Here is a 13,308-nt window from a genome sequence, read left to right as displayed (position 1 = left end):
CGTGGGAGACCCATCTGGCACGTAGAGATGAGCTTCGGCTCCGACACAGACATTTCCCTCTCATCTATAGGTCCTCAGCATCCACCAAACACAGGGGGGTGGCTCTTATGTTTCGGGCGTCCCTACACTGCCAGCCTATGGGGGTTAGTTGTGACAAAGAGGGGCACTGGCTGATGGTCAAGGGAGTGCTTTACGGCAGAGTATGCACGTTTGTGGTGGTATACGCTCCCAACTCTGGGCAGAATGGTTTTCTCTGGGACTTGTTGGATAGGGTGGGGGACTTTGTGGAGGGGCATTTGCTCTTAATGGGGGATTTCAACATGGTTTGGGACAAGGATTTAGATAGCTCCCGAGCCCAAAGAGCGGACACTGGGGTATTTTCCACTGAAACACAGCGTCTTGTGGGGGAGCTTGGATTGATTGATAGTTGGCGTTTCCTGCATCCAAAAACTAGGGATTATACCTTCTTTTCCCATGTTCATCATACTTATTCCCATCTGGATCATATATTTTTGAGCCAAGCCCCCAGGGGAGATGCCCTTGATTCTAGCGTTTTCCCGCTCTCCGTATCGGATCATAGCTTGCTGGTTCTCGGGCTCCACTGGTCGACGGGGGGTGATGGCTTGAGGAAATGGTACTTTCCACCAGCGCTTATTTGGGACGATGCGTCCTGTAAGGAGTTACGGAAGGCTATTGGGGAGTTTCTGGCCCTCAATCCGATTGTGGATACTTCGCTCTTCAATACGTGGGATGCGTGCAAGGCCTCCTTGCGGGGTATCTGCTGGGCCTCAATGCTAACCTCAATAGGCTAAGGAGAAAGGAGAGGGAGGATTTAGAGGCGGAACTTGCCGTCTTGGAACAGGCCCATAAAACAAACCCGTCTAGAGCGACTCTCAGACCGTTGACGGCGGTGCAAAGTAAATTGAAGGCCCACTACAACAACCGTGCTGAATTTACCCTCCTGCGGCTTAGGCGTCTCTCCTACTCACAGGGGAATAAGGTGGGAAGGCACCTGGCCCGCCAGCCCTGGGATAAGAGAGAGAGGGACTATATTGGTGGAATCCAAGAACCGTCTGGTTCACTGTGACATAGAGATGCGGATAAGGCTGATATCTTTGACCGCTTCTATGAAGCACTCTATGAGGGTGACTCTCTGGATCAAGCAGCTCAGGATCGGTTCCTGGCTGACCTCCCCATCCCACAGGTCTCTAAGGAGTGGAATGAGCTTTTGGCTGCCCCCATCTCCAGATCGAAAGTGTTAGATGCCATCAGGGATTTGAAACTCCATAAGGCGCCGGGTCCAGACAGGTATACTGCCCTGTTTTATAAGTCCTTTGTGGCTGAGCTGTGCGATTTCTTGGGGTCGCTTTTCAATTAAATGGCGGTCACTGGGAAAACCTCAGGCACTATGGCAGAAGCCATGATAACCGTGATCCCCAAGCCGGAGAAGGATCTCTCCAAATGCTCATCGTATCGCCCGATAGCACTCCTCAATATTGATGCTAAACTATATTCCACTATCATTGCACGCAGGCTCCAGGATCTGATGCCGGCTATCATCCACCCAGATCAGTCCGGGTTTATTAAAGGTCGCCAGACGCATGACAACTTGCGGCGGGTAATTCACCTAATAGAAAAGGCCACCCGGTTTCGGATCCCGGCGGTACTAGTGGGGCTTGATGCGGAAAAAGCCTTTGACCGGGTTGACTGGAGATTCATGTTCCGCACCCTGGAGGCCTTTGGCTTTTCGCACCAGTTTATCACAATGATCCGGGCAAACTACAGCTGCCCTAGCTCTAAGGTGGTGATCAATGGACATCGCTCCGCCAGCTTTGCTCACTCCCGGGGTACGAGGCAGGGGTGCCCCCTTTCCCCTCTCCTCTTTGCCTTGAGCATTGAGCCCCTGGCCCTTGCGGTGCGAGAGCAGGATCAGATAAAGGGACTCCCCTTTACGGGTGAACAGCACAAAATCTCCCTCTTTGCGGACGACGTGTTGCTGTCGGTGGGGGAGCCAGCTCATTCCCTACCACATATTCAAACCTTGCTGTCCGACTTTGAAACTGTGGCCGGATTTAAGGTTAACTTTGATAAATCGTATATTCTAAACTTGACTATCTCTTCGGCAGACCTGGAGCAAGTGCGGTCGCTCACACATTTGGCATGGGCGTCTACCTCCCTATTGTATCTGGGAGTCCGTCTGACCCCTACTATACGATCTTTATTCGCAGCGAACTTCCCACCAATGTTGGGGGCGGTTCGAGCGGAAAAGGACCGTCGGAAGCGGAAATATATCTCTTGGCTTGGTAGGATCCATACAATCAAAATGGTCCTCCTTCCTAGGTTTTTGTATCTCTTTCAGGCCCTCCCTATCCCCATGGAGATGGATTTCTTCCAACGCCTTAAAACTTTATTACTGAAATTCATTTGGCAGGGGGGCCGGGCACTCTTCTCCTTTGCTACTCGGCGACGTCCTCGGAGGGAGGAGTGGGTCTCCCCGACATGCACTTGTACTACAAAGCCGTGCAACTGCGGGTGTTGGTTGAGTGGTCGCAGCAGCTTTCGGAGAAGCACTGGCTGCACATGGACAGGAGTGTGGCCGGGAGATCGATCTGAGATCTGGCCTGGAAGCCCAAGGTGGATAGGCCTAAGAACGCCTACATCAGCACGCCCACAGGCACGGTCCTGAAGGTGTGGGTCTCGATCACGGGTGATGATCACTGGATGACATTTCCTTCCCCCTTTACTCCATTGCATTTTAATCCGGCCTTCCCGCCTGTGATGCAGGAGGGACCCTTCCGGTTATGGAGAGAGGGAGGATGCAGAGCCCTTACGCACTTGTTCCATGGAGTGGAACCTCTCACATTCCATAACTGCATGCGTGACTATGGTCTCCCGGCCACGGAACGCTTCCGTCACGCTTAGCTGCTCCACTGGGCGACCTCGACGGGACTGAGGGAGGCCGCTACAAGACCGCTCTCGCCCTTTGAGGCCTTCATCCTCCGTGCCTCCACGATGAAGGGGACGATTTCCTTCCAATATGGACTATTGCTGACCACGACGGTCTCTCCCCGTCCTCGCTACATGGGCCACTGGGAGGTCCTCCTAGGCCGAGACATAGCAGGGGAGGAATGGAAAGGTCTCTGGCGGGATATTGCAGCTCACAATAACTCTGTGGACTTACGTGAAGCCCACCTTAACACCATGCTAGATTGGTACCTCTACCCATCTAAACTACATCGCATATTTCCTGCTTCTTCGGACCGATGTTGGAGGGGCTGTGGTCTGTTGGGAGACTTCAGCCACATTTGGTGAGACTGCCCGATCATCCGACCGTTCTGGGCCGAAAATCTGTCCCACATCAAGGACATCCTAGGGTATCCGATCCCGGACTCTTTGTCCTATGTTCTCCTGGGTCTTCGGGACCCACTGTTGGAACATCAAAATAAGGCGGATGAACAAATTATATGGCTCTACCTTGGAGCCACTAAACTTACACTAGCTGCAGCTTGGAAGAAATCGACTGCCCCGGCTATATCATTATGGCACGCTAGACTCTGGAGATTATTGAGCATGGAGAGAATGGCGGACATCTTCCTGGGCAATTTTGAAAATGTTATGTTTCGTTGGGGACCATTGGTTCGTTTCTTGTCACGGGGTTTGCCATCTGCGGTATGCCCTTCTGCCCTGCGTTTCCTTCACCTTTTCCAGATTTAACCTGTTAGTATGATTGAGGAACTGAGACTGAAAGAGTATGTCGGCACCACCACCTTGGGGGCGGGGGGTTGGGTGGGGAATATGTTGAGGGCGTTAGTTTGTCTCCTGTTGCGGCACAGCACTGCGATGGAGGCTATTTGAAGCATGGAGGCTTTAGCAGCAAAACTAGCCTATGGAAAAGGTCACCCCTTGGGGAGAACTGCCGTTGAGCCGTGGAACGATTAACTCTGATTTCTTCTCTCTTCATTGGCAAGCACTGACTTTGAGACCTGCCCATGTTGATGTCATATGTTACCACAGAAGCCTCTGTTTTGGATTCTTACAGGCCCCTTGAGTGGGTGATGTTGCGGAACTGCCGCCTGTATTGTTTCTGTCTTTTTCTCTCTCTTATTTTCCCCTTTTCTCTTACTATACCAAAAACATTAAAAAAATATATATATATATAGTGTGCCATATGCTGCTCACCTCCCTGTCTGTTCTTTGGCTTTGTTGAGAAATACAACAGTTTTCTAAGGAAAGCAGATTTAAGAAAGTGCTGTGCTGTTTGAAGGAGAGTGCAGTACTTTTGAAGAGAAGGTTGGAATGGTTTAAAGAAGACTGCACCCCTCTTATGCCTTTTTGAGGAAGAATACTGCATTCTTTAAAGGCAAGTGTAGCTTTGAGTAGAAAGTGCCATACTTTCCAGGCGTTGGGGTACTTTACGCTTGCAAGCGGTTAACTGTAGGGATTTCAGGAAATGGGACTTGGGGAAGAAAGCTACAAAAGGATGATGTCAGGGTATTTCCAGTTGCTGTGCACCATGCTGCAATATTGTTGTGATCTGCTTGTAAACAAACTGAGTTTGCTTCCTTGCGATGAACGAGTTTAATACCATCCAATAAGAAGTATTCATGAAATGGAGATATTTGTATACACTGCAGTATGAGCCATCCTCAAAGTGTGCCATTCTTGAAAGCAAATTAGAAGTTTTGCAAGCAGATAATAGTTTTCTACTCTCATGGAACTACTCGTGCATTCTCATCTCCAGCCCCCTGTCCTTATTTTATTTTGTCAATTCCAAACTTTACAGGCTGAAGAGGTGCATAGATGGGCAATCTAAAGGATGCTTATAGTGAGCTGCATTTTGATTGGCTGATGCCAGATTGGGATACAGACAATTATGTGCTTCATTGTAGCTGAAGTGACTCGCATCCTTCGCCACCGAGGTTAGCACAAATGGATGAAGGGACCTCTCCTAACACCACAAGACAACACCCAGTCTGCTGTCCCTATGGGCAGAGGGCTTGCAGGAATTCGGGATGTCGAAGTTTTGGCCCGTGGGATTTTCCAAACTGCCATGTGACTGAGGGGCCTCTTCCCTGGACATAGCGGGGAGAGGCCCCTCTCTGCAGGCCCCAGCAAAGCGTGCATGCTACCCCACTCTGGTTCTCGCTGCACCGAAGCTCTACCCTAATGTACCAGGCCAAAATTATTGTAGTTATATTGTCACTTTGGAGAGACAGCATACAGCGCAAAGCACTACTCCAGTGCATGAAGGGTATAAATTCAAATACCAGCACCTACCTTTTATATAAAGAATTTAATTTATTTCAAGGTGAAGGGTGCACTATTTTTGACAAATAAAAAATATCAGTTACACGTTACTCCTGGAAATGATTCTACAACTATTGAGTGATTTTCTGGCAGCCTCCCAGATGTTTATGTTCATTTTCCAAGGGACTGTCGATCTGGCTCACACAGCAAGTGCACACCAGCCTTTCTAAGCTTCAAGGATGCAGTCCACATGCAGAACTCCCATCCTCCCCTCATCCCAGCAAATTCTTCCAACTCCAAATCCTGGCAGGGTCGACTAAGCTGTTAATCCTTTTGGGGTCGATATCATGAGGGCAATATCACAAGATGAATACAAATCTTTCAAGATGAATAAACGTAGCACGAGATGAAAAAAAAATCAAGTGAATAAATATGAGATGCACAAGGTGAGGTACTATGAGATGAATAAAAATTAACTTTTTAAAGTGCCAATTTGTAACTTAGTTTGGATCCAGAGGGGGCCTCTAGCAAAGTCTTGAGGTTGGGCAACAGATGCCGTCCAGTGGTTAACAGGACTCAACTTTGGGGAGCATCAGGATCACATCAGCAGAATCTTACTCGCTTCATCTGGTGGGGAGGGGGCAGGACTTCGAGATGCATGAAGGACCCTTCGTTTCAGCTGTCCATTCAAGAGAGGGGACCCCCACAGTGCCAAATTTTGATAGGCTGGCCAGGTCGTCAAGTGCTTCCAGTGCTAGCATCGGCCGACACCTCTGTGTGATGAAAGGATACTGAAGCTTGGAAGTCTGTGGCTTGCACGCCCACTACCCCCCCCCCCCCCCCCCAGTTGGGCCTCTCTCCATCCACTCTCCGCGCTCCTCCAGCCAGCAGTGCCACGACCCCACAGTCCACGCTCAGAAGGAGGGTTAATGAGGAAGTGATGGATGAAGGGCCAGGGAGCTTGCGCCAGGGGAGAATGAAAGGATGGGGACCAGCTGCCTGCTGGCCCTTCCTTCCTCCAATGCACTCTAAGGATTCCTGATTCAACTGGAGGTGATGGATGGGGAATTAATGGCTTCTGCTGCAGAGCTGCCACTCCAGTCGCGTTTAAGATCAGGGACCCTAGCTCAGCCCCTCCCAGTTCCTCTGAGTTTGGGAGACTGAAGAGAGAACTTAATAAACAGATAAAGAACAGGCCACTGTGAGCGGCTGGTGAGCCATGGGACATAGGGAAGAGGGCGATGGCCATAGGAGGGGCTGGCAGGTGATGACCTATAAGGCGGGCAAGAGGTGATGGGGCATCAGACAGAGTTTGGTGAGGGTTTTCGTAGGGAGTTTAGAGGTAGTAGAGTTCAGGTGATCAGATGAAGTATGTGTGTGTGGGTAATAGGCCATTAGAAATTTGGGGTGATGGAACCTTACCTTTATCTGGGTAAAATGTGACTTCAGTGAGTTTTATAACAATGGTGGACATTTGGGTTTAGAGTAATTTTCTGGAATATTTATTTTCTAGTACTGTGACTCTAGAGGGACAATAGGATACAGGAGACTTTTGGTGAAGAATTTTCTAGAGACAGCAGGTTATGCATGGGTATATGGGTTGATGGACGATATGGCTTTGAGAGTGACAGGAGGGCTTTGGGCACTGATGTGTCATGGCTGGGGGTTTAGGGGAGGGATGTGAAACTTTAGGCCCTTGGGGGCGATGGGGCATAGGTCGGGGAGATGATGGGACATGCAAGGTGGCTTGAACAAGCTGAGATCTGGGTGGAAGTTGATGGGAACCATAGAGAAAATTAGCAGTTTGGGGTGATATGACATATGAATGGTGTGGATGCATTGACATAACAAAGGCCCTCGCAGTGCGGCTGGTCCCCGATCGAACTCTGGGTCCCCTCAGCACTGTACTCTGGCCTGAGAGCTTGTATGTGAGTCCGGAGGGTGGCCCCCCTGTACTTTGCATACCCTCTATGTGTTTTGTTACGCCACTGACCCCTGCAGCCTCATCAGAACTGCTGTTGCATGACACATCCCCGGCACAGGCCCTCTTATCCGAAATCCCTCATTGACGGCACCCTTAATGATGATTCAGAACTCCGCTTCGCCATTCCCATAACTTCTTCAGAGCCAGCTTGTGTACAACGCAATCTTGATTCAGGACTTCACATTGCAAGCCTCCTTGTCGACGGCCTCTTCAAACATGAGGCAGGACCTTGTATCACAGCCTCTGTGCTCCTCATAACTAACACTGCACAAGTCATCTCCTTGGCTGCTCAATGCATCCTCGATGCAGGACCTTGCAATGCTCCTCAACTAGGATTTACGGTACCTTTGCTCAGTGGGTTGAACTGGGTCCCTGTAGCCGACCCATGTTTCATTGCAGTGGGCCTGAACTTGTGACCATACCTGCAGTTAAGGAGTGTGAGTTGGCAAGCCGGGAAGTTGCATTGTAGTTGAGCTCAAACAGTTCTGTAGGAAAAGGGAACTGCAAATAAAGAAGGGCACCAAGAAGTTGGAGCTTCAGAAAGCTCTGACGGTCTGGATGGAGGTCCTTCAGTTACTGGCAGCGCAGAAGATGGAAATGAGCAGGATGATGTGGAGGATACAGAGTAGAGCCTGGATACCAGCCCTGAGATGCAGCTTTCAGGGGAGACTCATCTCCTGAATTGGAACTCCTTGCCAGAGCAGAAAGCAGTGTTTCGTTGCATGGCCTGTCCCCAGAGGAACTGGCAGACAGGAAGTCAAAGAGGAAATTTTGGCTGCTGATGGCCAAGCCAAAAATGGAGAAAGAACTAGTGCATGAGAAAAGAAAACTGGCCATGGAGGAAAGGAGAATGGCCTATGAGCGTAGTCTCAGAAAGCTGGAATTTAAGGCAAAGCAACAAGATTCCAGCAGCAATGGTGGCAGCACAAGCACAGTGTCTGAAGGAGACAACAAGGTTCACATCACTTAAGACCAGGTGTTCAATTATCTGGTGGCAGTTGACACAGATAAATTGTTTTCTGCTTATGAGGTGATCCTTAGGGTACACAAGATACCAGAGGAGCACTGTGGGGGGTTGATTTGTGGAACATATGCCTACAGTGGGAAGGAACACACCTTATACTAGGAGATAAGGACCAAGCAATGCTTATCGCCAACTTTGGGCTGACCTCTAAGAAATATCATCGGAATTTCGGGGACAGTCACAAGCTCCAAAATCAATCATGGGTGCACTTCTTCAATTGTACCAGCAAGACATGGAAGAACTGGGTGAGGGTCAGCAAAGTTAATAATTATAAGGAGTTATACAACTTGATTCTGAGGGAGCGCCTGCTCAATTTTAGTTTTACAGAGTTGCGCCTGCACTTACTGGACAGCAAGCTGACTGACCCCAGGAAGCTTGGTGAGGGGGCATATCTCTGAGCCAATACAAGTGTGCCAAAAAAGACATAGGGGGATTCCCATAAGGGTGGTTAGGGGTCCCTCCAGAGGAAAATGGGAGAGAAAAATGCAAACAAGGAGTCCTAAAATGCCCCCCAAATAATTCCTAAGGTAGCTGCAGTGACCAGTCCAATCTGAGCCAACAATGTCTGACTGCTCTCTCCCAAGCTACCAGAGAGTTGAGCACATGTTAATTTGGAGTTTGCTTGTGACTCCATTCTGACAAGGATTGTGGTTGAAGTTTGAGTAGGAATTCTCCACCCTCAACGGCTAAACCAATTTCCTACATACACATGTCACAATTAGATCCTTTAGTCGTTTCCAATTTCAAAATCTCACATGCCTGTAACAATTATGCCACCTTATGCTTACTTTTGTCTATTACAAGCATACATTGGATTTGCCTGTGCTTAGTGGCTAATCCTGTAGAGGTGATTAGATGGTAAGGTGGTAATTAGATCCAAGAAGTAGCTCAATCTGGTTAGGTCCATGGTGCATGCTTCAATAAGTTCAATACTCAGTTATCCAGCACCTCATCCACAGGAGGCTAGAAAAGAGATGTTTTAACAATCCAGTTTTGATAACCTAGTTTTGGAAATATTCATACATGTTTTCATCAATTTCTTTTGCAAGCTATGCCCATTAATGTTGGGTATTTCAAGGCTACCACAAGGATGAAAATTGAGCGAGGCATGTATGCCACCCAGAGCTATTGTTGATGTCAATATATCCACACAGATTCAGCTATTAATAAGGAAGGATATTCTCCTGGTAAATAGGTGGCAAGTGGCAGAATGTTGAGCCTAACCTCAAACATTGACTTTTATTTCTTGCTGTATGACAATTTAAATCTGGTTGTCTTTCCTACAATGCATATATCCTCTGTATTGAACTTGTATCTAAGAACTTTTATAAATGTATTTGCTGTAAAGCATATATCTATATTTATTCTTTATTTTTATAGCCTGTGCACACAACTAATATTGGTATGAGGGAAATTAAGAAAACAATGCATACTAAGTAAATAACGTTTTCAAACAAATGTTTTGTTTTTATTCTGTTTGGAAAGTAAGCAATACTATTAATAAACATGACAATGCTGGTGTCTGTTTTGTTTCAGAAGGCCAAGATAAAGTTTGCTGAGGAAAAATGTAAGTCTTTTCTCCATGCTTTCTTCATTGGTTCTTACATATTATTTTGTGGGGCTATGTTTGTGTTTGATCAGTGGTTGAGGTATTTCTGTAGGCAGGAGAACGAGGAAGGCAAAGCATAGATGAAATTCCTAATACAGAGTAGAATCCCTCACCGCTTTTCCCCAGGGGTTCTGAAATATCATCCGAGCGGTCCCTCCCACCTAGCTTATTCCAGCTGATGGTCCTATGAATTGCATGTCATGTGCAGCCCCTACTAGAAAAAGGACATTCATAGACAAGTTACATTGGTACCACCACCCAAATGTCAGCCAATTAAAGGCTGGGATAATTTTTAACGGTGTTCATGCTGTGCCAGCACCAAGCATTTAATTTAGTGTACTCAGTAGAAGTGTGCAAAGGAGAACATGTCTTCCTCCCATTCTGCCCTTGCTAGTCAGTGATGGTTGACATTCTCTCCCACCAAGGGTGTCTTCCAACTAACAGATTTATTATCCGTTTTTCATTTTGAATACGGTTTTTATTGCATTTGCTGGGTTTTATGTTATTTTTTTTCTCATGCTCAGCTGTGAATATCCCCTAATGTTTTGTGGTCTTTTTAGCTAATTTTTTTAGATGATTTTATCAAAGCTTAATTTCTTCAGCTTGTTAGTTATTTAATATTTTAACAATGGGAATGATGATCCTCTGTTATATTCTCTTAGACTCCCTTGCTTTCTCGCCATCCTGTCTCATCTGGGCTGCTTGAGCCACCGGTTTGTGTCTTTCTGTTCTGCTCCAACCTCTTAGAATTAGAAAGTCCTCCTGTGCCTTTCCCATATCGTTCATGTGGGCTTTGAGGGTAGGCAGTTTACGCTCAGAAACCCTAGAGATGGAGATACAGCCTTGGTATAAACACAGAGGAGGGGAATTATCCCAATGTGGGAGAAGGAAAATTCAGATGAGTGAGCAGAAGAGGGGGATGTGGCACCTCAACGTCATAGTTGGAATGTTGTTTGACATAAACATCATGTTTTAAATATTGTTTCCAAAAATATTGTCCCGTTGGAGTTAATATTTCCTACTATGATATTCCGGCATGCAGCAAGGGAAGACAGACAGACGGGTAGACAGATCTCAAGCCTCTGGAGAACAATTTACAGGTGCAGAATAGGAAGACAAGGGCTCTAAAAACCACTGGTTTAAATAGAATACAAAGTATGCAAGAACAAAGAGGTCCTCAGCACTAAAAGCAGCACTAAACCAGAAGGGCATTCCACATGTACCTAAATATACTGAGCAGGAACAAACAGTATGAGGTTTGATACACAAACATGTATATCATGGGCTATTGGCCTCCTTCCATCACATCCTTGCAATTTGTTGCTAATGTTACAGTTACTCTCTCAATGATCACTACTTATAAACCTTCATAGTTGTTCCAAATATATCCAAAACATGTTTAAGGGGTCTGTAAAAACACTGGGGAGGTGCCTGGCAGAGTTTATTCACAAAATATTTGAAATTATGCATCACTGCATGTCAGTGTTGGTAATCGTGTTGGCATTCATCTTTCAAAATAGACAAAGCATTCCCATATCCTTCCCCATTTGTCGGTGCAAAGCATATCTTCTGTTCTATGTTCGAGTCTGAATGCCACCTTTGTGTGGTTAAACTAGCATTTCGCTGCATGTGAGATATTTGAGGCTTTCAGACAGGGCAAAGTCTTCAGTTCGGAGAGTGATACACAAGATGCAAAGATGGGCGCGACACTGCTGGCCTCTCCACCGGATCGCCCCTCAGCATTCTGGAAGTAGTAGTGCGAGTAGCATAAGGAACCGGAAAGTTCAAAGTGTATCACCTTGGTTGGTGCAAATCAGTTCTAGAAAGTTCGATAATCTCTAGACCCGAGAAATGGCCCGGGTTTCGGGATTTATATCCCTCATCAGTAGAGATAAAGTTCAGGGGTGGTGAAGAAAGCCTCCGTAGATCCGTCAAGGGCTTCGTTGCCTACTCGGCACGCAGGTGCGTTTCCCAAAAAGCCCGTCGACTTTGGAGGCTCATAAAAGCCCTTAAGTAGAAAGCAAAGATGGGCGCGACACTGCTGGCCTCTCCACTAGATCGCCCCTTAGCATTTTGGAAGTAGTAGTGCGAGTAGCATAAGGAACAGGAAAGTTAAAAGTGTATCACCTTGGTTGGTGCAAATCAGTTCTAGAAAGTTCGATAATCTCTAGACCCGAGACGGGATGTTAGCATCAACTAGCTTATCAGCAGGAAATGAGATTCAGGATGAAAAAAGTAAATGAAGTTCCAGTGGTTGCAGGTGGTATGCACCATGACGCATTTTGGGGAATTGTTTCCATCATCAAACCCAGAACAAGGGTTCGAGGAAGGAAAAAAATCATCGCTTTTTTTTTGTTTCCTCCCTTTTTCAGCCTTGCTGAAAAAGGGAGAAAACAAAAGAAAGCGAATGACAGGAAAACTGTGACAACACAAGAAAACAGGAATAAAAAGAACTTGGAAAGTGAAGTAAAGAGATAGGAAATGCTGGGTGGGGAAGGAAAGCGGCATGAGGTGGAATCCGTACAACGCAACCTTGGTATGTGGCAACCAAGGAGTCTGGTAGGGAAGGCTCCTAGGAGAATCTCTAGGCATCTGCATTTTTCCCACAAATTATACACTATATATGCCATCTTTGCACTCTGTAAATCATCTTTGACAAATAGATTTGTCTGTTGTATAATAATTAATTTTGCTTGTTCAACAGCCCATCATATGGGTATGAAAATACATAACCGGACACCTACATTCCTTTTCATGCCTACCATATAATGATTTTTACAAGATTGAAATGTTGTTTGCTCCTCCTTAACTTACATTCACCAATCATGCAATGTCTACTTCTGTTTTCTTTAGATGACGGAATTGCAAGAGAACGGTATGGAGTGGAGTTCTTTTAATACATTTGTATGAACAATATGTTTTCTTAGGAATATGGAAATTGGAAATTAGCAATGAAAAAATAAAGTGAAATACACAAAGTCACAAAGTCTAATTATTATTATATTCAACACACCCCACATCTTTAATATAGTCCCTCATACTCATGATGATTTATGATGCATTTTCACCCAAGATCTAAGCTTAACTATATATTTAGGCTATCCAAACCTTTTCGCTTTTATGAATTCAAGCAAACTTTCACGATATTGTTATACAATTTGGAAGTGGAGCTTTTATTATGTCTATTGCAGCGAAGGACAGCAACTCATACAGCTGTAGCCATAAGTGTGAGCTGTCCATCATTGGTCAACTGTAGCTAAGAGAATTATATTTATTTCAGGAGCTTTATTCAAAGTTGTAAAAGTCACCGGGGTTGACGTGCAATCACGAGAATCATACAAGTGGGAAATGCAGATGCTGTAGTCTTAAAATGCCATAACCACAGGGGTCTCCCAAAAAAAAATGTGCAAGATTTCAACACTGATCTCATTTCCAAACTTACAT

At 46.2% G+C, this 13,308-nt stretch overlaps 1 long non-coding RNA gene across 1 annotated transcript in view; it reads left to right on the top strand.

The window, feature by feature from the left end:
* LOC147660892 (uncharacterized) overlaps positions 1–12,738 on the top strand; it is a 36,085-nt gene extending 23,347 nt beyond the window's left edge. The window contains exons 3-4 of the long non-coding RNA XR_015306121.1: positions 9,792–9,822; positions 12,718–12,738. This is a non-coding gene — a long non-coding RNA (uncharacterized LOC147660892). The remainder of the gene's footprint in view (positions 1–9,791; positions 9,823–12,717) is intronic.
* The last annotated feature ends 570 nt before the right edge of the window (positions 12,739–13,308 follow it).

Source organism: Lissotriton vulgaris, unplaced genomic scaffold (genome assembly GCF_964263255.1).
Source record: "Lissotriton vulgaris unplaced genomic scaffold, aLisVul1.2 SCAFFOLD_3251, whole genome shotgun sequence".
Lineage (NCBI taxonomy): Eukaryota > Metazoa > Chordata > Amphibia > Caudata > Salamandridae > Lissotriton > Lissotriton vulgaris.
The sequence above is the reverse complement of the archived record's forward strand: the minus strand, read 5'-3'. Positions and strand labels throughout refer to the sequence as shown.